Consider the following 24166-nt stretch of genomic DNA (forward strand, 5'->3'; position numbering starts at 1 on the left):
TTTCGAAGGTTGAGGTAAACGACTTCTGAAGGTTTCTTGGTTTTGTGTTGAAGGATGGATACAGCTGGATGTAGGATTTGCTAGTTTTGGGTGAGATATTATGCTTCCCCTATATCCCCAACACCTGATTGCATAACTAGAAAGTTTCGGGAGTTTATAAGTGGGAATTCAAGTAGCTCTTAGGATATCTTCCCCACAGATGTATGATATGAAATTGGGGTTCGACGTCTAGTGGTCCGCCTATCCACGGTTGGCTTTACAGTGGTCTCGTTGTGTCTTAAAGAGTCCTTGGCTATGCTGACTCGGGGACGCTTCGTATGTGATGTGCACTGCCTTGTACATGATGGTGCTGTACGACTGAGCCCGTGTAGGCCCCACCATGAAAACTTCGGACGAAATCTCTATCATATGCTTGTTCTGGCTTATTCTGCAAGCCAATCCTTTGTTTTGTTTTGAGTTGTGGTATTCGAGTTGCTTCGAAGTCAAATGTTCATTCCATACCTTTCCTAAGTGGTGTTCTCATATTACTTTGGGAATACTAATCCTTCATGATCATCGAGTTTGTCATGTCAATTCTTTTTCAACCGGCGTATTTCTCTTCAAGTGGATCCGATCATTTTCAACATTCGCAAGATCTACTAAAGTCTTCTCAGCAGTGTTCGTTTCATCCGTTCCTAAGTTGCTTTTGTTTTTCCCGCCCTCCCACCCTTGTTTCTTCAAGGACTCGGATTTCTTTATCAAGTATCCATCTTATCGATGGGAAGTCTCTCCATCCTTTTCCGTCAATGTTCTTACCTGGTGATTCTCATGAAGATTTTAACGGAGCTTCTAGTTCACCATTATTCGTTCTTCTTCTTCTCCGGTGGATCTAATTCAAGCTTTGTTGATCATATGTTTTTCTCGTTTCAATGCTTTTTTATGTCGTTGCACCTCTTAATCTTCCCCGCTTGCTATTCAATTGTTCCGGAGTGCTGAAGATATCTCGGAAGACTCGCCTTGTAATTCAAGATCAGCTCAACCTATTTCGAGGTTGTTACCTCATTCTAGCCATTTATTTCAACCGGTGCTATCTCCTTTTCAAGTAATCGTTCAACGGTGTTTCTTTTGAGTGGGCCCTAACCCACAGGTCTTTTCCCAGGATCTTACCTGACTCTTCTAAATTTTTCTGGAGTTATTCTCAAATCTTTCATAGTTTGATGTAAGAATGAATTATCATCAGTCAAATGCCTTCTCCCAGATCTTTCACAATTCTTTTCATCCTTGGCTCAACCTCTTCGCTTTTGATTCTTCCAGAGTTCCTAAACAATTCATGGTGGTGTTTCTCATCGTCATTCTCTGCATTTGAAGACCGAAGAAGATTTTTCTCTCAATTTTGCTCCATTCTCTTCAAGATTCAGGATTCCAGCTTGTTGCCATCCTCTCATAACTGTATTCGATTGTGAGAATTCTTTTCACCCATCCGGAGTAATTCATGAGTCTTTTTTAGTTTGATTCTCCGGAGCCCATCATCTCAGAACTATTCATTCTCAGCTTTCAGCTCTCGTTATCTAAATCTTACCAGTGCATCATTCAAATTTCGCTAATCACCTCGGGATCTCTTCGTTCACTTGTATCTAAATTCTCTCAAGTATCCTCGTACATTTCATAATTCTTCCAGGTGTTCCTTTAGCTTTCCTTCTGTCATTTTAATTCTTACGGTGGTCGTGCAAGAGTTCTCGTCATTCGTTATCATATCAATTCATTCGTTCTTTCCAATCCTACCGGTGGTTCGTTGAAGACCTTCTCAAGTTTGCGCTACGAGAATAAGTAGTATGCCAAATCCGTTGCTTGTCATAAATTTAAATTGGTGAAGGATACGCATAATGTAGTTCTTATTCTTGATTCATCAAGTAAATTCAATTCCTTATTCCGGAGGTTCTTCATATCACATTCTCGGTTCGAAATGCTTTATCTTTTCTTTTCCTGGAGTTCCAAGCTCTCTCAATTTTCTCACCACGTAGATTCATCTAAATCATTGCAAGGATTCACCTTGTGTTCTCAACTTCTCTTTCCTTTCGTTTGACCATTCTTTTATTACCGGAGTTCTTCGAGAGTTTCTTCATGGTGGCTCATCAAGGAGTTGATTCATTCTGAAAGTGTTCACTGAGATTTCTTTTCAAAAGAGCTCAAGTTTTCTTCATCTTGCAATCCGGAGTGCAATCCTTTTTACCGTATCATTGGAGGTGGTATTATGTCATTCTTGATAATTTTAGTTCATGTTTCATGATTCACATGTTGTTAAGAATGAGGTATTTTAAATCCATCAATCTCGTCATTGGAGTTATCTTGGGTTATATTTCACCTAAAGCCTTCCCTAAGGATTGTTGCTATTTATGGTGCTTATAAATGATCCAAGTTCTTCATTTATCCTCCCGGTGAAATAATCTTCTCGTCCCCTTGTTCATATCAATCCAATTTATCGTTTCTGTTAGTGGCAGAATTTCACCTCGTAGTTTTGAGATGTTCTTCATAAGCCCACAACAAGCTTACTCTTTTCGTTGTTGGTTTTTTCCCAAAAACTACGTTCGACCCTTCTCCTAAGGATGCCTTTTCAAGCTCTTTTGTGGCAGACGTTGGAATTTTTTCTTCTCCATTCCTTTATTTCAATTAACTTTCTTCTATTATTTCATTTCTTCTGGAGGCATTGTGTTGTTTCTCTTTTCTCTCATCATTTCAGATGGTGAGGATCGTGTTCTTTTCGTTCTTATCCATTTAACCGGAGTATCGTGCCCTCTTTTCAAGTTCTATCATCTTATCAAGTTTTACCTCCCTTCTCAACTGGAGTGATGTCTGATATCTTTCTTACCCCTTGTCCCATTCTTTCAATAGTTATGGAAGCACTGTGTTGTGATTTCATCAAGTATCTTCTCATCTTATCAAGTTCTTATTCAATTCCCTTTCTTTTCAATCGGAGTGTTGCCCGAATTTGTTCTTCCTTGTTCCTCTTTCTAACGGAGTGTTTTTTTCAACTTCGATCACCTCTGTGGTTTTATTCCTTTCAAGTTGTTCAACCTTTCAAGGTTCATTGGTTTCATTCGTTTGTCAAAGAAGCAACTTAGTTTTACCTTTTCTTTTCCTCTTCCGTTTTCCCTCCGGTGCCATTCTAGATCTCGGGACGAGATCCTCTCGTAGTGGTGGAGTGTTGTAATGCCCCAAGACCGTTGCACCAGGTGTCTTCCAGTGACTCGCCGTCGTTGCAATGTCTTTTGCTTGCGTGTCTTTTCTTGCCATGTCATCATGTGCATTGCATCATCATGTTTTCAAAACCTGCATTGGTTCGTGTTTCCCCCAGTTCCGCCCGTTGTCCGTTCTGAGCCCAGACACACCTGCACGCGCCCGCCGCACGTCCGAAATATTATTTTTTTTAAGTGGCTGGAAAATGTTCTCGGAATGGGATGAAAGTTGGCGTGCAGTGTTTTTATGTTTTCAGTAGAGAGCCTAGCAAGTTTCATCACATTCGGAGTCCATTTGACGCCCCAACGGATAACTATAGCGGCAGTATAGCCGGTCACACGTCGGACGTTTTTGGTCTCCGGAAACAGTCGCTTGGTCTCTCTCTCTTCTCTTCTCTCAGCTCGAGCCCTTCTGCACAGCCCACAAGTTCCAACCGACCCCTCGCATGCGTCCGAAAAGTTGTCCCGGACCCGACCCGGACAGTCGTCACCGTTGGATCCGGATCATCCCCAAACATCTACAAAAGATCTCCATTTTGTTAATTGGACTCCCTAGCTATTTATTCGCGACCGCCCAATTACGATCGGAGGGATGAGGTAGCCCCTAACCTAATCCGTGATGTACATATACTCCACTCCTAGTCTATTTAGGCAAACCCGAAAATCTAGGAGATGTGTCCCATCGCCCGCCGCCGCTTTCCAAATTCCCCTCGGGATCTTCCCTCCCCGATCCACCCATACACAGTCGCCCGCCTCCTACTAGCGCCTGCTGCCCGATCCCTCCTCGCCGAAACTCACTTGCCGGAGCGCACCACTGCTAGCGTCCTCGACCACCAGGCCGTGCCTCTACTCCCTCTCCCCGTTCCCTTTTCGCTGAAGCCCTCTCTCCCCTTCCCTCACGATCTCTCTCTATCTTCAACGCAGCGCCGCCTTGGAGACTTCCTGAAGGAGCACGGCCGCCACCTCGCCAGATCCGCAGGATGCCGCCGGGAATGGAGCCACCTTGCCGGATCTGCGCCTTGCCTTGTCCCTGGTTCGGCCATCGTCCTCATCAGGCAGAGGGCGCCGCCGTCCCCCTCCCCCCCCCGTTCCAGCGTAGCCGCTGCCGGCCTCGCCTCTGTGCGAGTGAGACGAGCTTTTCCCTCTTCGACAGAGATCCCGAGCTCTCACGACGAACCCTCTCCATCTTGTCGCTGCCGGAGTACCACCTGCGTCCGCCTCGCCTGTTTGTGCTCCCCGCTTCGAGCGACAGGATGAGACGACGAGCGCCTCACCCGCTTGCATTGACCACGCAAGTCCCACGACCGACCACACGCACCTGGGCTGCCTCACATTCGCCTGTTGACCGCGTCGAACGAGCACGACGCCCCAGCGCCTCGCCCGCGTTGACTTTCCCTGGGCCGGCCTCGCCTTGGCCTGCATCGTCTTCCGCTGGACCTCCACGTCGCCTGCGCCTGGGCCTCCTTGCACAAGGCCCAGCGCACACTCCTCACCCCAGTCGGCCCAGTTCGCCTCTGCCTCACCGGGCCAAGCCCATGGGTGAGCAGCCCCAGCTCTTTTCAGATTCGGCCCGTAGTGTTTTTTTCCGCTGCTGTGAATTTGTCTATTTATCCAGAGGTTTACAATTTTACAGAAAAGCCCTTGTTGATCATGCATTTAATAATTCCACAACCATGCATCGGATTGAAATGTTTTATATATGAATCTTGCTTAAATTTATGTGTAGATTAATAATATGCCACTTTCTTGCCATGTTAAAATGTTTAAAATGTTGTTTGGTTAAATTTGCTTAATTGCCATGTTAAAATGATTTAATTCATAACTTGGTGGCCTTACTTTGCATGTCTAACAACCCTAAAATTGTGTTTAGGGCAGAACAGTACCAAACCTTGAAATATGCATATGGGGTTTTACCGGAATTATTGTTTGTTATTTCCGGCCTCATTTAAACATGCCTAAATGTTTAGTTTACTTTTGCTTCACCCTCTTGCCATGTTTAACAACATTTAATATTGTTGGGTACATAAACAAGATCGAACTAAATAAGTCACGTGGTGTTGTGTCAATATGCAACGGAGTTGCATGTTGAGCTCCACTTAATTTGTAGGATTGTTTGTGCACTTTGCCATGCCATGCTTCATTAAATCGGACATGCATCATACTTGTTTGCGCATCGTGCCATGCTTGTGTGATGATTGTTTACTATGTTGTTTGCTCCTTTCCGGTGTTGCTTCTTCGGGTTAGTTCCGATAACGTCGGGTTTGTGAGGATCTGTTCGACTACGTCCGTTTGTCTTCTTCATGGACTCGTTCTTCTTCCTTGCGGGATCTCAGGCAAGATGACCATCCTCGAAATCACTTCTATCTTTGCTTGCTAGTTGCTCGCTCTTTTGCTATGCCTATGCTGCGATACTTACCACTTTCTTATCATGCCTCCCATATTGTTAAGCCAAGCCTCTAACCCACCTTGTCCTAGCAAACCATTGTTTGGCTATGTTACCGCTTAGCTCAGCCCCTCTTATAGCATTGTTAGTTGCAGGTGAAGATTGGAGTTTATTCCTTGTTAGAACATGGATACATTTGTTGGGATATCACAATATCTCTTATTTAATTAATGCATCTATATACTTGGTAAAGGGTGGAAGGCTCAGCCTTATGCCTGATGTTTTGTTCCACTCTTGCCGCCCTAGTTTCCGTCATATCGATGTTATGTTCCCGAATTTGCGTTCCTTACATGGTTGGGTTATAATGGGAACCCCTTGACAGTTCGCTTTGAATAAAACTCCTCCAGCAAGGCCCAACCTTGGTTTTACCATTCGGCACCTAGCCTTTTTCCCTTGGGAGTCGCGTATCCCGAGGGTCATCTTTATTTTAACCCCCCGGGCCAGTGCTTGTCTAAGTGTTGGTCCGAACTAGAGTCCTTTGCAGCGCCACCTTGGGGAAACTTGAGGGCTGGCTTTAGTTGTAAGGAGCACTCATCCGGTGTTGCCCTGAGAAGGAGATATGTGCAGCTCCTATCAGGATGTCGGCGCATCGGGCGGCTTTGCCGGTTTAGTTTTATCATTGTCGAGATGTCTTGTAACCGGGATTCCAAGTCTGATCGGGTTATCTTGGGAGAAGGAATATCCTTCGTTGACCGTGAGAGCTTGTGATGGGCTAAGTTGGGACACCCCTGTAGGGATTTGAACTTCGAAACCCGTGCCCGCGGTTATGGGCAGATGGGAATTTGTTAATGTCCGGTTGTAGAAAACCTGAAACTTAACTTATTTAAAATACATCAACCGCGTGTGTGGCCGTGATGGTCTCTTTCCGGTGAAGTCCGGGAAGTGAACACGGTGTTGGAGTTATGCTTGAACGTAAGTAGTTTCATGATCACTTCTTGATCATTGATTCTCGAACGTGCCTTGCCTTCTCTTCTCGCTCTCATTTGCGTATGTTAGCCACCATATATGCTAGTGCTTGCTACAGCTCCACCTCACATATCTTTTCCCTACCTATAAGCTTAAATAGTCTTGATCACGAGGGTGTGAGATTGCTGAGTCCCCGTGATTCATAGATACTTCCAAAACCAGTTTGCAGGTGCCGATGATATCCTGCAGGTGACGCAACCGAGCTCAAGGAGGAGCTCGATGAAGATCGTGTTCGTTATGTTGTTCCATTTCTAGTGGATCAGTAGTGGAGCCCAGTTGGCACGATCGGGGATCTATGTAGCATTTTGGGTTGTCTTCTTTTATTTTGGTTCCGTAGTCGGACCTTGATTGTGTCTGGATGATGTAATGCTTTATTCATGTATTGTGTGAAGTGGCGATTGTAAGCCAACTATGTATCTCTTTCCCTTATGTATTACATGGGTTGTTGTGAAGATTACCTCACTTGCGACATTGCTTTTGAATGTAGTTATGCCTCTAAGTCATGCTTCAACACGTGGGAGATATAGCCGCATCGAGGGCGTCACGTCGTGCACCCCTTCGTAGGAGTTGCGTAGTTCAGCCCACCACATCAAGTAGTCGCAGGTGGACTCGATCGGGCCTTGGACACACAGAGAGAGCTGGCGAGTCTTGGGCGGCCGCTTGTACGTGCTGGTGAAGTTGCGGGTGAAGACTTCGATGAAGTCCAGCTAGCTGTTGACGCTGTAGAGCTTGAGGCTATTCAGCCACGTCCAAGACGTGCCCTGGAGCATGAGCAGAACATGCTTCACGGCAACGCACTTGTTGCCGTTTGCTATGTTGATGGAAGTGGAGTAGTCAACCTGCCAATATTCCGGCTTCACGAAGCCATTGTACTTGGGTGTATCTCGGGCGAGCGAGAACCCTTTGGGGAAGGGCTCGTCAGAATGTTGGGGCCGAAACAAGGCAGGCCGATTGCATCTTCTTCTTCTACCGCCAGGGATCGAGCCAATTGATCAATTTGGTGGCGGGCATCATTCTCTTCGACTCCTTCCATGGGGCCTATCCGGTCTCCGAGAGTCAGGTGCTCAACAGCCGGCGGGGAGATGTGCCTCTTCCTACACGGGGGAGGCGGACGATCGCCCCGCTGCTGTACTGCTCAAGGGCGGCTGTCTTGGTCATGCTTGATGGTGATGCATGTCTGGCTGCGGCTAGCAGCCGGCTCTTGGTCTCTTCGGTCGCGGGCACCGCCTGTTGGTGTCTGGGAGGTGGAGCCGTGTTCTCGGCGGGGGGGGGGGGAGGTTCTCGGCGTGCAGGCCTGGTTCCACCATGCGGCGGCTAGCTTCTTGCTGTGTGGCCGCGTAGAGGAGTTGGTGGACGCGCTCCGTCATGCAGCGTCGCTTGTCATCCTCCAGGTGATCCAGTTCATCTGTCGTCGCATGGGCGGTGTGCAGGTTCTCTAAGGGCATGGCGTAGACCGGGCGGTCGGCTCCGAGCATGCTGGCGACGGCCGCGCCATGCTACCGAACAGTGCCCATCCGGCTCAGCTCGCCAGCAGCCGATCTGCCGCAGACGACGCGGTCGGTCTCACGCTGGTAGGCTTCGCTAAGGCGCCTCATGGCCACCAGCTTCTGAGCGCTCTCGAGGAGCGAGACGCGGAAGACCTCTAACATCGTTCCGTCCGTGTTCTCCGTCGATGAGGCAGCTTTCGGAGCGGGCTGCTCCCACGTCGGGAGCAAGCTCGTCGGACAGAGGGATTCTGCCGACGAGGTCGGCGGGACTGCTCGTGGCGCAAGTGGCTTCTGCGCCGCCCAGTGTGTCGACGCAAACGCCATCCGGCGTGCCGGGGTGGCTGTGTTCGCTGGGAAGGAAAAGGGTTCCCGTCCAGAATGTGTTTCCCCATGGTGGGTGCCAAATGTTGGGGATGTGTAGCGACATATGCCAAGGGATGGCTAATCATGGAGAGGGACAAGAGTACGTCGCCGGGCTCTAGAAGCAGGAGTGAGCGAGACCGCATGTGCCTGCGAATCTTACCCAGGTTTGGGGCTCTCCTAGGAGATAACACCCCTAGTCCTTCTCTGCAGGATCTCCGCATGATCACTATCTCAACAAGGTAGCTACAAGCTTGCTTCTTGAGCTATTTAGCTAGAGGAGGAAGAAGAACAAGGCTAGACCTACTTCACTCTCTCTATGTGGGTGTGTGTGTTCTAAGGTTCTGAACCGGTTGCATGGGTGACCTAGGGGTTTATATAGGCCTACCCCTAGGGGTACAACGGTAATTCGGCCGGGTGTAGGACCCGGCCGTCAGTGTCTCTAGACATAGGCTTCTCCGCTGGCTACTGGGTCCCGCCGCTTGGTGGGTCCCGCCGGCTGTCGTGTACTCGACCGACAGGCCGTGTCCTCCACTTGCGGGTCTAGTCGATCGCTTAGTACTGTAGCCTTGCTATTGATGATGGATGTTTTGTCGGGGGGGCATAGCTACAGTACCGCCGCCTGGTGGGCATTCACTTTAGCCATTCCCCGTCTCTTCTGGTTAATGGCGCACAGACTTTGTGGGGTGAGGGGGCCGCCTGCTGGAGGCAGCCCACCCCCATTGTCGCCTTCTGGGCTCGCCGAGAGGTTGGGCCCACCGCCTTCGGGCCGTATCGACACGCCGTCGTGGGGGCGTAGCTCCCTATGTAGGGGGTGATGTCATGGGCGGTGTGGCTACAGTACCCCGCCGGGTGGGGCGTCCACCAGGTACGCCCGTACTGTAGCCGTGCCCAACCCTGTATTCGGGGGTGGCTGGTTGCACTGTAGCCACGCGCCGTCTCGTCTCGGTTACGTGGGTGCAAACTTTGAGGGCACGAGGGGCCGCCTGCTAGAAGCCGGCAACCTCGTAGCTGCCTTCTGGTATTCTGCCGCCTTCTAGCAACCGGCACTTGGACCAGCCGGCCTAAGAAGGCAGTCATTCGTCCGGGAGGTGTGAGGGGCACAGTCGGCCCCGATGTCTTGAAATACCATGGGGAGCTGATGAGGCTACCCGTGGTCATTTACTCCGACAGGGTCCGGATAGGGTCGAACCGTATTGTGGACCTTATTTTTAGTAGGCCTCTGGCCTATCCCATGGTATCTTTAGTACATAGTTATGTACATGCGATACATATGCCGCTATCAGGTTCGGGTTTTGACGGAGGCTGAATTGCTAGTCTAGCTCTGGACGAGCCGGACTTCCATTCTGCAGGGTAGACCGGACTCGTTTCACAGTGTCCGGGGGCTTGACTGCCGATGTAGTATTCGGCTTAATGAGGCCACCTTGTACTTCAGCTGCGAGGGCCATGGTATGCTCCTCCGTACGGAGGGAGTGCACCATGTTTCCATTGACTGTTATAACGCCATGTGGTCCAGGCATATTGAGCTTTAGATAAGCATAGTGCAGGACTGCATTGAAACGGGCGAAAGCGGTTTGTCTGAGTAGTGCATGATAGCCACTATGGAAAGGGACAATGTCGAAGATCAAGTCTTCTCTTCAGAAGTTATCCGGGGACCCGAAGACGACTTCCAGCGTTATGGATCCCGTGCAACATGCCTCTACGCCAGGTATTACTCCTTTAATGGTGGTTTAGTAGACTTGATTCTTGATGGATCAATACCCATTTTATGGACAGTGTCATGATAAAGTAGGTTAAGACTGCTGCCGCCGTCCATAAGGACTTGCTTGAGTTAGAATCCGTCAACAATTGGATCGAGGACCAATGTATCCGAACGTCCATGACGGATACTGGTCGAATGGTCTCTCCGATCGAAAGTGATCGGGTAGGCTGACCATGGATTAAATTTTGGGGCGACTGGCTCTATGGCATAGATGTCCCTTAATGCGCGCTTGCGCTCCCTCTTAGATGTAACATCCCAGTTTTCCTAAATTAGGATGTTAATAGATCATTCATATGCATCTCATATTTTTCCATGCATTATTTGTTTTCTGCAATATTCTTTTTATTATGCAACTAAAGGCAGTTTATTAGAGTGGAGATAACATGACTTCTCCCCTGTTTTAAAAATGTTCATAATGTCCACAATATTATTTCCAGTTCATCTGATATGTCCTAGTAATTTTTGCAATCTCCAAAATATTTTAATTGTGTGTTATTTACTGTTTGTGTGGCCTATTGCATCAAAATGAATTTCTAAAATTGCATTAGAATATGAACTAGTGTTCCTGTAGTTTATTTAGTGTTATTATTTTTTATTGTGGTTATAGGATTTATTTTAGATTTTATTTTAGCTTTATTATATTTTTAGTATTTGTTTTTTTCTATAGTAATTTTGTTTTCTTAAAAAAAAGCGCGCAGCACTGCACGGACGCGGCCAAGCCCACCAACGCACGCGCGCCATAGGCCGGCCCAGCGTAACCGCCCGAAGCGATACACTCACGCGCCGCCAGCCCGATCCCTCGCTTCATCCACAGACTAACGGCCCAACGCAGCTTTCTTATTCACCGAGTTGAACACGCACGCACCGCACGCACACCCAGGGCGAACCCGAGTCGAGGTCGCACACCCGAGCAACCCCGTGCACGCCCGAGACATCTGGCGCATGCCCAAGACCCCGACGACCCCCCGCACCCACTCCTCGATCTTCCTCGTCGCTGCACGATCTGGTTAGGAAAAAAACAGATCTCGCCCAGAGCTCCGTCGTCTGCCGCCATTCACCGCTTATTTGCACCGCAGTAAGAACCTATCCTGCCACAATGCTTGCCCCATCGACTCCCCTCTTTGTCGCGCATCCGTATGACACGGTTTCGTGGGCAGGAAGACACCGGAGCGAGCCGCCAGTGTTAGCGTTGTCGCCACCTCCCGCAGAGGAGGTCCTCGTCGCCGTTGAACACCACCATCACCACCACAGTCCTACGCCGCCTCCCCCCGTCACCTCGCCTTCGCCGAAGACCCACCAGAGCGCCACCGCCAACGCCCGAGACTACCGCCATTGTCCTCTGTCTTGTGGTGAGCATGCACCCGCAGGAGCTCTTCAACCAATCGGCCATTGCCACGTGGATGTTTCTACATGAGTAGCTACAGTAACTGGCTAGGAGAATTATGTTTCTTTTTGTTCTTTTTCAGATTTCAAACAAACTTCAACCAGCTATATCTTTTAGTCTACATATCCAAATTAGGTGATTCTTTTTCCTATGATCTCACAAAAATCAGCCCTTCTTGACAGTACCAAATTTTCATGTGTTTGCACTCTTTAAATTCGAATTCATTCAAATTTGAAATAAACCTTCCAGAGGCCGTAACTTGCAAACCGTTTATCGGAATCGAGTGATTCTTTTTGCATTGTGAACATAGTGCAATTTAGCTCCTGTTAAGATTATGTTTTTGAGTTTTAAAAATGGTTTTCTTGATGTTGGTTTTTTTTGGTTCTATTCATGTTGCGGTGATTGAATTGTTGAATTGTGTTAAACGTGTAGATTGTCTGGAGTGCGACGCGAACTATTGTCAAGAGTGTGACTTTCTGAACCAGGACCAAGGCAAGTTACATGTTGATCATCCTTTACCTATTGTTTTCTATGCATGTAGTTATATCACACTATGAATATATGCATGTATAGGATTATTATATTATTTTGCTATATTGTTGAGCTATCTCCCATCATTGCAGATCATGGTAGTTGTTTTTTTGCTATGATTTGTGGCCGGGGGTGGTTCGAGTATTCATTGAGCTTATGTGAGGATTATATATTTAACAAATTGAGTAGTAACTCAGGATTTAACTCACCTCTGGGCGGAAGTGGTATTGCTTGGTGTTGAGGGAAGGCATCATGGGGTTTTGCACCTTTTCTAAGGCCATGTGCTCATGAGAGTGCACCATAAGTGGAATGTCGCCCAGGTTCAAAAGATCAGACAGACTTAGTGACTAGTAGCTTCCTTGTGCAGCCACTGGCTATATGGGCTCTGGCTTAGTTGATAAGTTGTTGGAACCTTGGCCGAGACAGTGTCAACAGATGTAGCATATGTAGGTGGGATGTGGCCGTGAGGTGGTTAAGGGAATCTCTTCTGAAAGACTTCATCTCAATCTTCAGATTGGGTCCAGTGGGTAAAGCGTACTAAACTTTGCAGAGTATTAAAACTAATCATGATTATTCGTGCCCCCAGTTATGGGCATATTTGAGCGACTATGCCATTACTGTTGTTGGGTGATCTTGACAGATGTGACACTTAATAATATTTGTGGGAAAACTTAATAAAGGGTAGGTTGGAGTTGATTTTGCCAACTCAACCTTGTGTAATTAATTGTAGTAATAAAAGAACTAACTAAAAATTTGACTATTAGATAGTTGTGAGGACAAAATCAGCTTTCTGCAAAAATAAACCCCCAAGCCTTCCTTTTGTTATACTATGCATATACATGTAGGCCTGATTTATTATTACTCCTGTCTAACTTCCCAATACATTCAAACTATTGGCCTAGATGGCTGCAACGTCTCATATTGCCGGATATTCAGATGAAGAGTAAGGTACCGTTAGGGTCGCGAGTCTGCACTCAGCATCGCCATTGTGCTATGATTGGACTCACCATTATTTTCTGCTACTTTTCCGCTGTTTGATTGAATAAAGCTAGCCAAGTGCTATGAAAATTGTTTTATTTTATACATTCAGGATCATATGTTGTAATAAATGATGCACTTGCTATTCTGGTATTCATCTATATCGTGTGCGCTAGCAACGATCCAGGGACTAGCACGGTATGCACAGAGACCCAAATCCTTCGAGGTTTGGTTGTTACAGATGGTATCAGAGCAGTGTGTTGACTGTAGGACGTGACCCTACAAAATGGATTAGAAAAGTCATAGGAGTGAAAATTATTTTTATCAACTAGTTATACTTCTTGCTGTTTATTAGTTAACCCCCTCAAGTATCTTTACTAGTTAAGTAGGAACTACTGATGAGACCACCATTCATGCTTGTTTTATATCGCAACATTATCATGTTAGTGTATCTGATTATGCCCACTTTCGTGGTATGAAGATACTAGCTTGTTTGCTTGATTGGTAATTGTTTGTTAAATTGCTTAGTGTGGAAATTATTCCACTATAATTATTATATTGTTTGTCGTATGTTGTTTGTTGTTTGTTTGTTGGTGTTATTCGTTGTTGTGTTTTGTTGGCTTGATCATATTATGCATATGGGTAGAATATACTTATATATACATAGCTTTTGGCCCTGTTATATCTATAACTCATCTATGCTTGCCCACCAGATGTCGTCGAGGCGTGATAGTAGACGCAATGCTGCAGAAGGAGACAACAATGGCAATGAAGTACCCCCATACATCCAGCAGGTTATTGAGGGACAGGCTCAGTTGATCCAGTTGCTTGCTCAGAACTAAAACAACAACAACAACAACAACAACAATCCGTCGCCACCGCCAGATGTGGATAAGCTTACCAAGTTCTTGAGGTTGAATCCTCAGAGGTTCTCTAGTTCCCCTAAACCTATTGTGGCTGATGATTGGCTCCGTGCAGTCAATAGGAACCTATAGACGGTTGGATGCACAGATGCAGAGAGGGTGAGGTTTGCCTCACATTTGTTGGAGGGTCCTGCCACAGCTTGGTGGGACAACTACTTGGTGACTTATCCCGTTGCTACTATCACATAGCCTCAGTTTCAGGATGCTTTCCGTGCTGCACATGTGTCAGCTGGTGCTATGAGTCTGAAAAAGAAGGAGTTTCGCAGTTTGCACCAGGGGGCGCACAGTTAATGCTTATGTGGACGAATTTAATAATCTTGCACGTTATGATCCTAATGATGTTAACAAAAATGAAACTAGGCAGGAGAAATTCTTGGAGGTCCTAAATGATGACTTGAGCCTTAAATTGACAGTGGCAACTTTTAGGAATTGACGGCACCTGATTTCTAAGGCTATTGTGCTGGAGGGAAAGCAACATGCCATAGAGAATCGCAAGAGGAAGTACAACAACAATAAAAGCAATAATTCTGGACCACAATAGATGCCACGCACTTCATATCATGGTAGTGGAGGTAATGGACATAATCATCATGGAGGTAATGATCATAATCATCATGGAGGGAATGGCCACCATCATCACAATGGGCACAAGAGTAACAATGGCAATGGAAGAGGTAATGGTAATGGTAATGGTAATGCCAATGGAGGGAACAATAACCAGAACCACCAGGTTACACGTGCGCCAAGGGATTTGAGTCAGGTGCTGTGCTTCAGGTGTAAGGCTATGGGGCACTATGCCACAGAATGCCCGGGGGCGAAGAACTCAAGATCTAGCAAGCCAAACCCCTTCCAATTGGGTCATGTAAATCATATTTAATGTTGAGGAGGTCTACAATGAATCTGATGAAGTGATTGGTAAGTTCTTGGTTAATTCAGTACCTGCACTTGTTCTTTTTGATACTAGTGCATTGCATTCATTTATTTCGAGGGTATTTGTGGATAAACATGGATTGCCAACTAAAACACTTAGTATGCCTATTAGAGTGAGTTCCCCAAGAGCTGAGATGATAGCAGGTGTTTGTTGTCATAAGTTGACTTTGTCTATTGGGAAGCATGAGTTTCCTACGGATTTGATTATATTGAAGTCACAAGGCCTGGATTTTATTTTAGGTATGGATTGGTTGCAGTTATATAAAGGTCATATTGATTATGCCAGTCGATCTATTACTCTCAGTGCACCAGGAGGGAAGAGGATCAAATATGTATGTAAGTATAAACATAATCAGGTACAATTGAACCCTCTTAAGGGGGTAGACTGGAAGAGGTGCCAGTTGTGATAGATTATCCAGATGAGTTTCCAGAGGTGTCCGTGTACAAAAAGTAGGGGCGCTCCTTTTTTACCCCTTTCCTTGTGCATAGACAGTCGAAGCCGCGCCCACGGCCACCCTAAGCAGGGCAAAGGAGGGAAGCTGGAGAGAAGCCAAAGGAGCAAGGCAATCAGAGGCGACGCCAAGACCAGAAACACAAAGAGCAAAGGGGGCAAGGCGGACTCCCCCAGTAGGACCCTTGCCAGGGCAACCTCAGCAACCCCGGCAAGAACCTTGCCAGGACAACTTGCCCAACGCCAGCAGAGCGAGCCACCCTTGAGCCCAAAGGTTGCGAACGCCGTCAACAACTATGTGGGACCAGGGCTTGGGAGGCACCTCCATGGTGGCATGCAGATCTTTGTCAAGACCATAGATATATGAGATCCGATGAGGATCAGGAGAAGACGACCCTCGGCGGGGACCTCGCCAAGGAAATCCACAAGACCCCCGGCAAGCGTCTTGCCGGGGATGACTACGACACCATGCAAGACCCTTGCCGGGACCCCGGTAAGGCCCTTGCTGAGGACGCCAGTAGGGCCACTGCTAGGCCCGCACCAGCCAAGACTCCGGTGCCGTTCGCATGCAGCTGCCAGCCCAACCAGCTATGCAGGCACCTGCGTGGAAACATGCAGCTTCCAGGCAAAATCAGCAAGCACCTGCGTGGCGGCATGCAGATCTTCATGAATGCCCTACCACCGCGCCACCTCAGCTGCTTGCCTGCCTACATGGCACTACATGCATCGCTAGCCTGGGCGTGTGTCAAAGCGAGGCGGAGCGGCGATGGACGGGACGGGCCTCGTTCCCGTCCCCGATAAAGCTAATGGCCACCTACGTAGCGCATTTAATGCACTTTGTCCAAAAATGTTGTGCGATAAGCTCGCGCACTATAGGCCTTTCCACCTCATGTGTGCCACTATGGCAACCCTTTTTCTTATAGAAGGAGGCCTGAGGCGACCAGGAGAGGGATTCGTCTTTTTGGAACGGCACAACCACCGTAGCTAGTTCAAAAAGCTCAAGAGCACTCAATACGTCCACAAAGCAGGACTAGGGTCTTACCCATCCTCGCGGCCCGAACCTAGGTAGACGATCCGTGTGCTAGCTCGTAAACCTGCTCTCCTCACGACCCCGCACCCGCCGATCATAGAAGGGATCCCAGTGATCCCATACGTGTCCTTCCCACCGACATCTTTGGCGTGCCTGGTAGGGGGGCGCAGTTGTGAGAATTTGGTCTAGTAGTTAGCCTAGCGGTTCTTCGTTGCCATGGCTCCCAAGAAGAAGGCGGCCACGGCGGTTTGTTCGTCGGTAGTCAGACGACCCGTACCGGCGAGGGCGAGTAGCGGCCCGGTCGCGGACAGGACACCAGGCGCGGCCCGCGAGCACCAACATCGCTCTGGCAGTTAGAGCCTGGCGACGGCATCGTTCGTGCACAAGACGGCGGGCCACACATGACAAAATCCAGAGACGGAGTTGGGCCCCTCGCGGGCAGCGCGGGGCCCTCCGGGGTCGCCGCCGTGCCACCCACAGGCGGCGCGACGACCTCCAGGACGCCCGCCCCGGCGCCCACAACGCGCTCTTCCCATGGTGTGCGCGACGAGCAGCGTCACCACACCAGCGACCCTAGACACGGCCGTGGGAAGAGACCTGTTCATCATCTGTGGGACGAAGGAGGCCAGCCTTTCCGCCGAAGTACTGGCGACAATGGCACGTAGCCGTTGGACCATGATAGAGCTCCTTCTAACGTGGTTAGAAGTCGAAGCGCGCCATAGTCCATGCATCTTTCGCCACCACCCACGCCAGCTGAAGCTTTGGCGCGTGCACAGCTGCTCCTTGACTTCCCTCCTGCTGCTGAGAAGCTCGATGAGTGGAGAGCCACCATCCGAAGTCTTGTCACCATCTCCAACAAAGACGAGCCATGACCGGCGGGGCCCTTGGGTCGGCACTCCGTCAAGCCACCACACGCCAGCGGTGGAAGGACCGGGGAGCTGCAGCCACAGTGCACTCTCCTCCCCCGTGCTAGCCGCCGCCGATGCTGGTCCATCGTAATGATGCTGGTGATGACATTTCCATAGCATCGTCCGACCCCCGGACCCACTGCGATCAACGCCAAGTTCTTCGAGAGCGAGCCCACGAAGACGCTCGAACAACTATCGAGTGCCGACGTGATACACGCCACCCGTCAGATATGCGGGCGGGACCCACTATGGACCACCTAGCACCGGGGGGCTCCGGCGGCCTACCTTACGAGGTGGGTTGCCCAGCCTTTACCCGTGACCTGCAACAGTTCCAGTGGCTGTCCCACCGCACGTTCAAGCCCGACATCGGCGAAAAGTACAAAGGCAAGACCCACCCGTCAGAGTTCCTCAGCATCTACACCATCGCGATGCAAGCTGCTGGAGCTTACGATGTGAAGGTGCCCAATTACTTCCCGTTGGCACTGAAGCCCAACGTCATGTCTTGGTTGATGCACTTGCCGGCGGATTCCGTTTCTTCTTGTTCGGATCTATGCCATGAGTTCGTTGGTGCCTTCACCGGAGGCCACCAAGCTCATGGCCAGGATAGTGATTTGCATATCATTCCCTAGAAGGAAGGGGAAACCCTGTGCAAGTACATCCAGAGATTCAGCCGAGTGCAGTACAACATCCCCGATGTTCATCCTGCCGCTGGGATTAGCGCGTTCCATCAGAACATGTGCAACCACAAGACGCGCGAAGAGCTGGTGATGGACAAGGTTAAGGATGTGGCCGAACTTTATGTTCTGGCCGATAGGTGCGCCCAGGCTGAAGAGGGAAGGAAGTACCCCGACTAGGACACCGGCGTGGAAACTGACTCTACTGATGAAGACATCGCCGCCCCAACGAAGAAGAGCCGGTGTCGCAACAGGAAACACAAGGGCAAGGTCGTGCTTGCCATCGAGGGATCCGACGACACCGGCACCGCCATTTAGGCCAAGGCAGACGACTCCCGCAAGGAGATTGCCGGGTGCGCCGCCTACCGGGCCTTGGCGGTCGCCGACAAGACAGGAGGCTCCGGCAAGCGGTATTGCAAGAACCACCGCACCAAGGGCTACGACCTCCAGAACTGCCGACAGGTCGAGCTGCTTGCCAAAAAGCAAAAGGCCGAGTATGAGAGGCGGGACAAGGAGAAGGGTCAGGATAGTGCCAAAGGATCTGACAAGAAGCATGGCGGGCAAGGAGGCCGCCGCGACAAGGATAACCGGCAAGAGAGGCCCGCTCGGGGCCGCGACAAGAAGCAGGAAGACGATGATCATGACGAGGACGACGAGTCTGGCGAGCAAGAGCTTCAGAAGGCTACGGAGGCCATGTGCATCGATGGTGGCGCCTCGCTGCACACTTCTCACCGCCAGCTCAAGCAGTGGGCACGTGAGATTACAGCAGCAGAGCCATTGTTCGACGCTCAGAAGCCATTGAAGTGGTCTAGCACGCCCCTCATCTTTGAAGCCGAGGACCACCCTGATCGCACGACTGCGGTCGGGTGTTTGCCGTCGTTGGTATCGCCGACGATATGAAATCTCAAGGTGAACAAGATGCTGGTTGATGGCGGGGCTGACATGAACCCGATCTGGCCCATCGTGATAAAAAAGCTGCAAATTCCTGATGGAGACTTCGAGGAAACGGGTATGTTTCAAGGGGTCAATCCGGGAAGGACCCCGCCGAAGGGGAAGGTCACATTGCCCGTGACGTTTGGAGGTGAGTTGAACTACAGGAAGAAAAGGATCATCTTCGATGTGGCTAAGATCCCCTTGCCCTACAACGGCATCCTCGGCCGCCCGGCACTAGCCAAGTTCATGGCGGTGGCGCACTATGCCTACAACACGATGAAGATGCCTGGGCCGATGACCTTTATCACCGTCCCTTCCGACAAGAACGACGCGCTGATCTGCGCTGAACAACTCTATTGAGAAACAGTTGCAGCAGTTGCCGCCAGGGCACTTGCTCTTGCCGTTGAAGCCCCGGGAGGGAAGAAGAAGACCGGCAAGACCTCTCACACCCACTCCGGCAAGTGCACCTCTTCAGAGTGTTATGCTACCATCGAGGACGTGCCCGAGAGATCTACCGGCAAGAGCAAGAAATCCAGAGCTCCACCACTAGAGACCAAGAGGGTGTCCGTCAAGGCGGATGGCATGGGAGGGGCTTTCACCATAAGCTTCACCCTCGATAGCAAATAGGATAGCACGCTCGTCACTTTCCTGCGGGCGAATGTCGATGTGTTTGCGTGGCAAGCATCCGACATCCCTGGCATTCCTAGGGAAGTAATTGAGCACCACGTTGCTGTCTGTCCCTGTCGGTGTCAACACCGGCGGATCTCGGATAGGGGGTCCCGAACTGTGCGTCTAGGCGGATGGTAACAGGAGGCAGGGGACATGAAGTTTTACCCAGGTTCGGGCCCTCTTGATGGAGGTAAAAACCTACGTCCTGCTTGATTAATATTGATGATATGGGTAGTACAAGAGTAGATCTACCACGAGATCAGAGAGGCTAAACCCTAGAAGCAAGCCTATGATATGATTGTCTGTTGTCCTACGGACTAAAACCCTCCAGTTTATATAGACACCGGAAAGGTCTAGGGTTACACAAGGTCGGTTAAAAAGGAGGAGATATACATATCCGTATTTCCTAGCTTGCCTTCCACGCCAAGTAGAGTCCCATCCGGACACGAGACGAAGTCTTCAATCTTGTATCTTCATAGTCTAACAGTCCGGAGACCCCCTAATCCAGGACTCCCTCAATAGCCCCTGAACTAGGCTTTCAATGACGATGAGTTCGGCACGCAGTTATTGTCTTCGGCATTGCAAGGCGGGTTCCTCCTTCGAATACACCACGGACGAATTTGAATACAAGGATAGTGTCCGACCCTGCAAAATAAGTTCCACATACCACCATAGAGAGAATAATATTTCCGCAAATCTAATTTGCTAACTTGTTTTGGCAACACGACCTTGTGCCATGGCCCGGTGATTATTTGAACCGTTTCCTTTAACTAGCCTCGCACATAACGGGAGGCAGTTTTTTGACACATCTTGTCAAAGCAGAGATCGTGTCCCCTTATCACGGGATTCTCATCAATACCGGCATGGGTAACCCAACCGCGCCATCGATTACGGCGCTTGGGGGATAAGCGAGTTTTACCAGGCTAGTGGGGGCACATAGTTTCGGCCGCCCATATAAAAGGACAAGGATTCACCTTTTTATCCATGCCTTCTTCCTCCTTTGCTCATCCACTTTCGCACACTCGAGCTCCAGCGCCCAAGTCCGGATTTCCCACGTCAACCCTCTCCAACCATGTCCGAAGCGGGAGGCAGGTGGATGGTCTCCTCCGTCACGGAGGGACACATCAAGAAGCTGAGGAGAGCCGGATACCTGCCCGATGACACCGCGCACCGGCTCCCAGAAGAGGGGCAGCTAATCCCCACCCCCAGGCCCCATGAGAGGGTAGTGTTCCTTACCCATTTCCTCCGCGGACTGGGATTTCCTCTCCACCCATTCGTCCGGGGGCTCATGTTCTACTACGGCCTGGATTTCCATGATCTGGCCCTGAACTTCATCCTCAACATCTCGGCGTTTATCATCATGTGCGAGGCCTTCCTCCGCATCAAGCCCCACTCGGCTTATTGCTGAAGACCTTCAATGTCAAGCCGAAGGTAGTGAACGGCCGCCAGGTGGAGTGTAGAGGCGCCATGGTGGGCAAGATGCCCAACATCACATGGCTCGAGGGCTCCTTTGTGGAGACCATAAAGGGGTGGCAATCGGGGTGGTTCTACATCACCGAGCCGTGTGAACCTAAATGGGCAGCGGCCCCCGAGTTCCGATCGGGCTTCCCCACGCGGCTCACCTCCTGGCAAGAGAAGGTCCTGTCCTGGGGTAGTTCGGGAGAGCTGACCGGACTCCAAACATGTATTCAAAACATGGTGAATAAGAAGCTCAAACTCGTCAACGTAGTCCAGGTCTTGCTCATCCGCCGGATCCTCCCATGTCAACAACGGGCTTTCAACTTGTGGGAGTTCGACCCGGCCTAGCACCGAACTCCGAACAGGCTCTTTGACACAACTCACGAAGATGCCTTGAAGGTGCTATTCAAGAGCGCCGAGGTTCCCCCTCCCACTACCGAGGACCGCGGATTCTGCACGAATTGCCAAGCCAGCGTGGTAAGCTGTTTTACCTCTCATAGGATACTTGTTTTTCATAGTTTGACTCTATGCGGGATCTAAGCTCCCGTACCTTCGATAGGTCCGGCTCCTTTGCCCGAAGGCCCAGCTGATGCTCTCCTGGCGAAGATGCTGACTTCGGCTCCTTACACGGTGCCGGAGATGATCAAGAAGGCCAAGGGAACCTGAAAGAGTTCTCAACGCCAGGCGTCATTGGACTCACCGTCCGATGACTCTGCGGCACACTCCTCCCCCGAAGACGAGGAGGAAGAAGAAGATGCTCCCCCTCTAGGCGGGGGAGACAAGAAAACGAAGGTTGCCCCAATTGGGGTGCCGAAGGGTCCAAGAAGGGAAGGACTCTCCTTCCGGACTATTCCACCGCCGCCGCCGAAGGCGAAGACGAGTGGTTGCCCAGGGCCAAGCCCCTGGGGAGGTCGTAAGTATTCCGATACTAGAGTAACTCATAGCATTCCTTTGTCGCACTGCTTTCCCTAAGGCCGAATATGATTATGCAGGCTACCACGAGCCCGTATCGATGTATCGTCGGACGGCTCCCTGGACTCGTCGGATATGGATAGCGATCCACTTCTGACTGCCACCTCCCCTTGCCCTGCGGACGACGCCGAGGTATTGTCTCAACAGGCACCGGGTCGAGGGGAGACAGTCTCGAAGGCACCTCAAGGCGTCCTTCCGGACTCCGGGAGCAGAGGGGACAAGGCCCCTGAGGGCTCCGAGTTCGGCCCTCAGCCGAACACTGCGCCGGAACCTCCAGTGGTTCCGGACTCGGGCAGGGAGCCTCCTTCCAAGAGGGGCGACACGCCTGTGGTGGTGACCTCTGTCCATCCAGAGGCGCCGGACAATCTACTGGGAGCACTTCGCAGCGCTTCCATCGACGAGGAGCACCGTACTATTATGAGTGCGATGGTCCAGAAGGTTCAGCCCGCCAAGAGCGGATTAACTGAAGCTTGTGCCAGCCTTCTAACAGGCTTTGAGGTATGTATTTAAAATATAGGAAAAATATTACCACATATACAGTAGCCCCTGATGCTCTGTTCGGTGTTCACAAAGAAAAGCCGAACAGAGGATCAAACAATATCGCAGGTGTCTAATATAAGTATGTCAATATGCATATGCAGGCTTCGCTGCTAGCATCTGCCGCACTGACTGCGGAGGTCGCCGCACTGAAGCTGTCCGAGGCAGAAGATAAAGCGGCCAAGGAGAGAACCGAGCGGGAAAGGCATGAGGCTCGGGTGGGCGAGGTGCAGCAAGAGCTCCAGGCTCTCGTGACGAAGCACGAGGCGTTGGAGCTTGACTCAAAGATGCGGGAGTCTGAGCTTGCCGCAGTCCTCGAGAGCGCAAAAAGTGCCAAGGCCGAATCCCAAAAGGCCCTCCAGGAGATTGACGCGATGATGAAAATAGCGGCGGGTAAGGCATTCTATATGCAAAGAAAGCATGTGAAAGTAACTTACCCGAATCGGGAGCTCTCCAGGAGCATTCGCAGATTTGCCCCGCAGCGTGTCGGATGTTGGACAGTTTTACCAGGCCGAGGAGGGAAGCTCAACGGAGAAGCTGTTCTGGTCTATGTATACTGGGACCGAACACCCGGTGCCTATGAGCGACCAGCTGAAGCAGCTGGTCGAGCTACACAAAGCGGCCGAACAGGCCATGAAGGGCTTTATAGTCTGGCTGTGGCCTGGCGACGCCCTTCCGAACAGATACTTCGGTCTGGTGAGGCGGCTTGTCAACACCTGCCCATGGCTGGAAGTCGTCAAGAGGTCTGTCTGCATCGAAGGTGCACGCTGGGCTTTCGCCCGCGTGAAGGTGCAATGGGCCAAGCTAGACGCCGTGAAGCTGATCAAGGAAGGACCGCCGCAGGGCAAGGAGCATCGCACCCCCGAAATTTATTATGAGGGTGTCCTGAAGGGTGCCCGTCTTGTAGCAGACGAATGTTCAAAGGATGTAATATTTGAGTAAACTTGCTCATGTGATCCTGTATGATGAAAACTTGTTTCATATGCGCTATGCAACGCTTGTTTGAATTTAAAATATTACCTTCTGTTTGGCTGTTTATCCAATCTGAGAGATGGCTAGTCCTCGGCTTCTGCCCCCATGCCGCGAGTGCTGGGGTGTTCGGGATAAACCCGAGCAGTCTTGTTCCCATTTTTGGGTCCTTCAAGGGAGGTGCTCAGCACGGCGAACAAGGCAACCAGACTAATAATGCTTTATCACTCTCACTTAGCCATAGAATTCTATAATTTTAAATTTCGGCGAAGCCCCTGGTATTCGGAAGGCCAAATTCGGGGCGTGATACACGCCTTTAAACCGGATAGGATCGGCTCGTCGCTCTAAGCGGCATAAGTCTTTAGGGACTCGAAACCTCGCCGAACAGTGACCAGTCTCTCGCCTTATCATGACAGTCAGTTTTACCTTTCTCTACTGAGGTGCTTAGCCCAGCAGGACCGGGGCACAATCGTAGTAGTTCTCCTAGCACTACCTTAGCCGATAGAGTGGAACATAAGGTACCAAAACATAGGAGCCGGGAAAACCCAACATTTGACCATAGACATGATTCGGAGTTGATGCATATAAT

Source organism: Triticum urartu, chromosome 2A, assembly GCF_056163025.1.
Source record: "Triticum urartu cultivar PI428250 chromosome 2A, HENAU_Tu73, whole genome shotgun sequence".
Taxonomy (NCBI): Eukaryota; Viridiplantae; Streptophyta; class Magnoliopsida; order Poales; family Poaceae; genus Triticum; species Triticum urartu.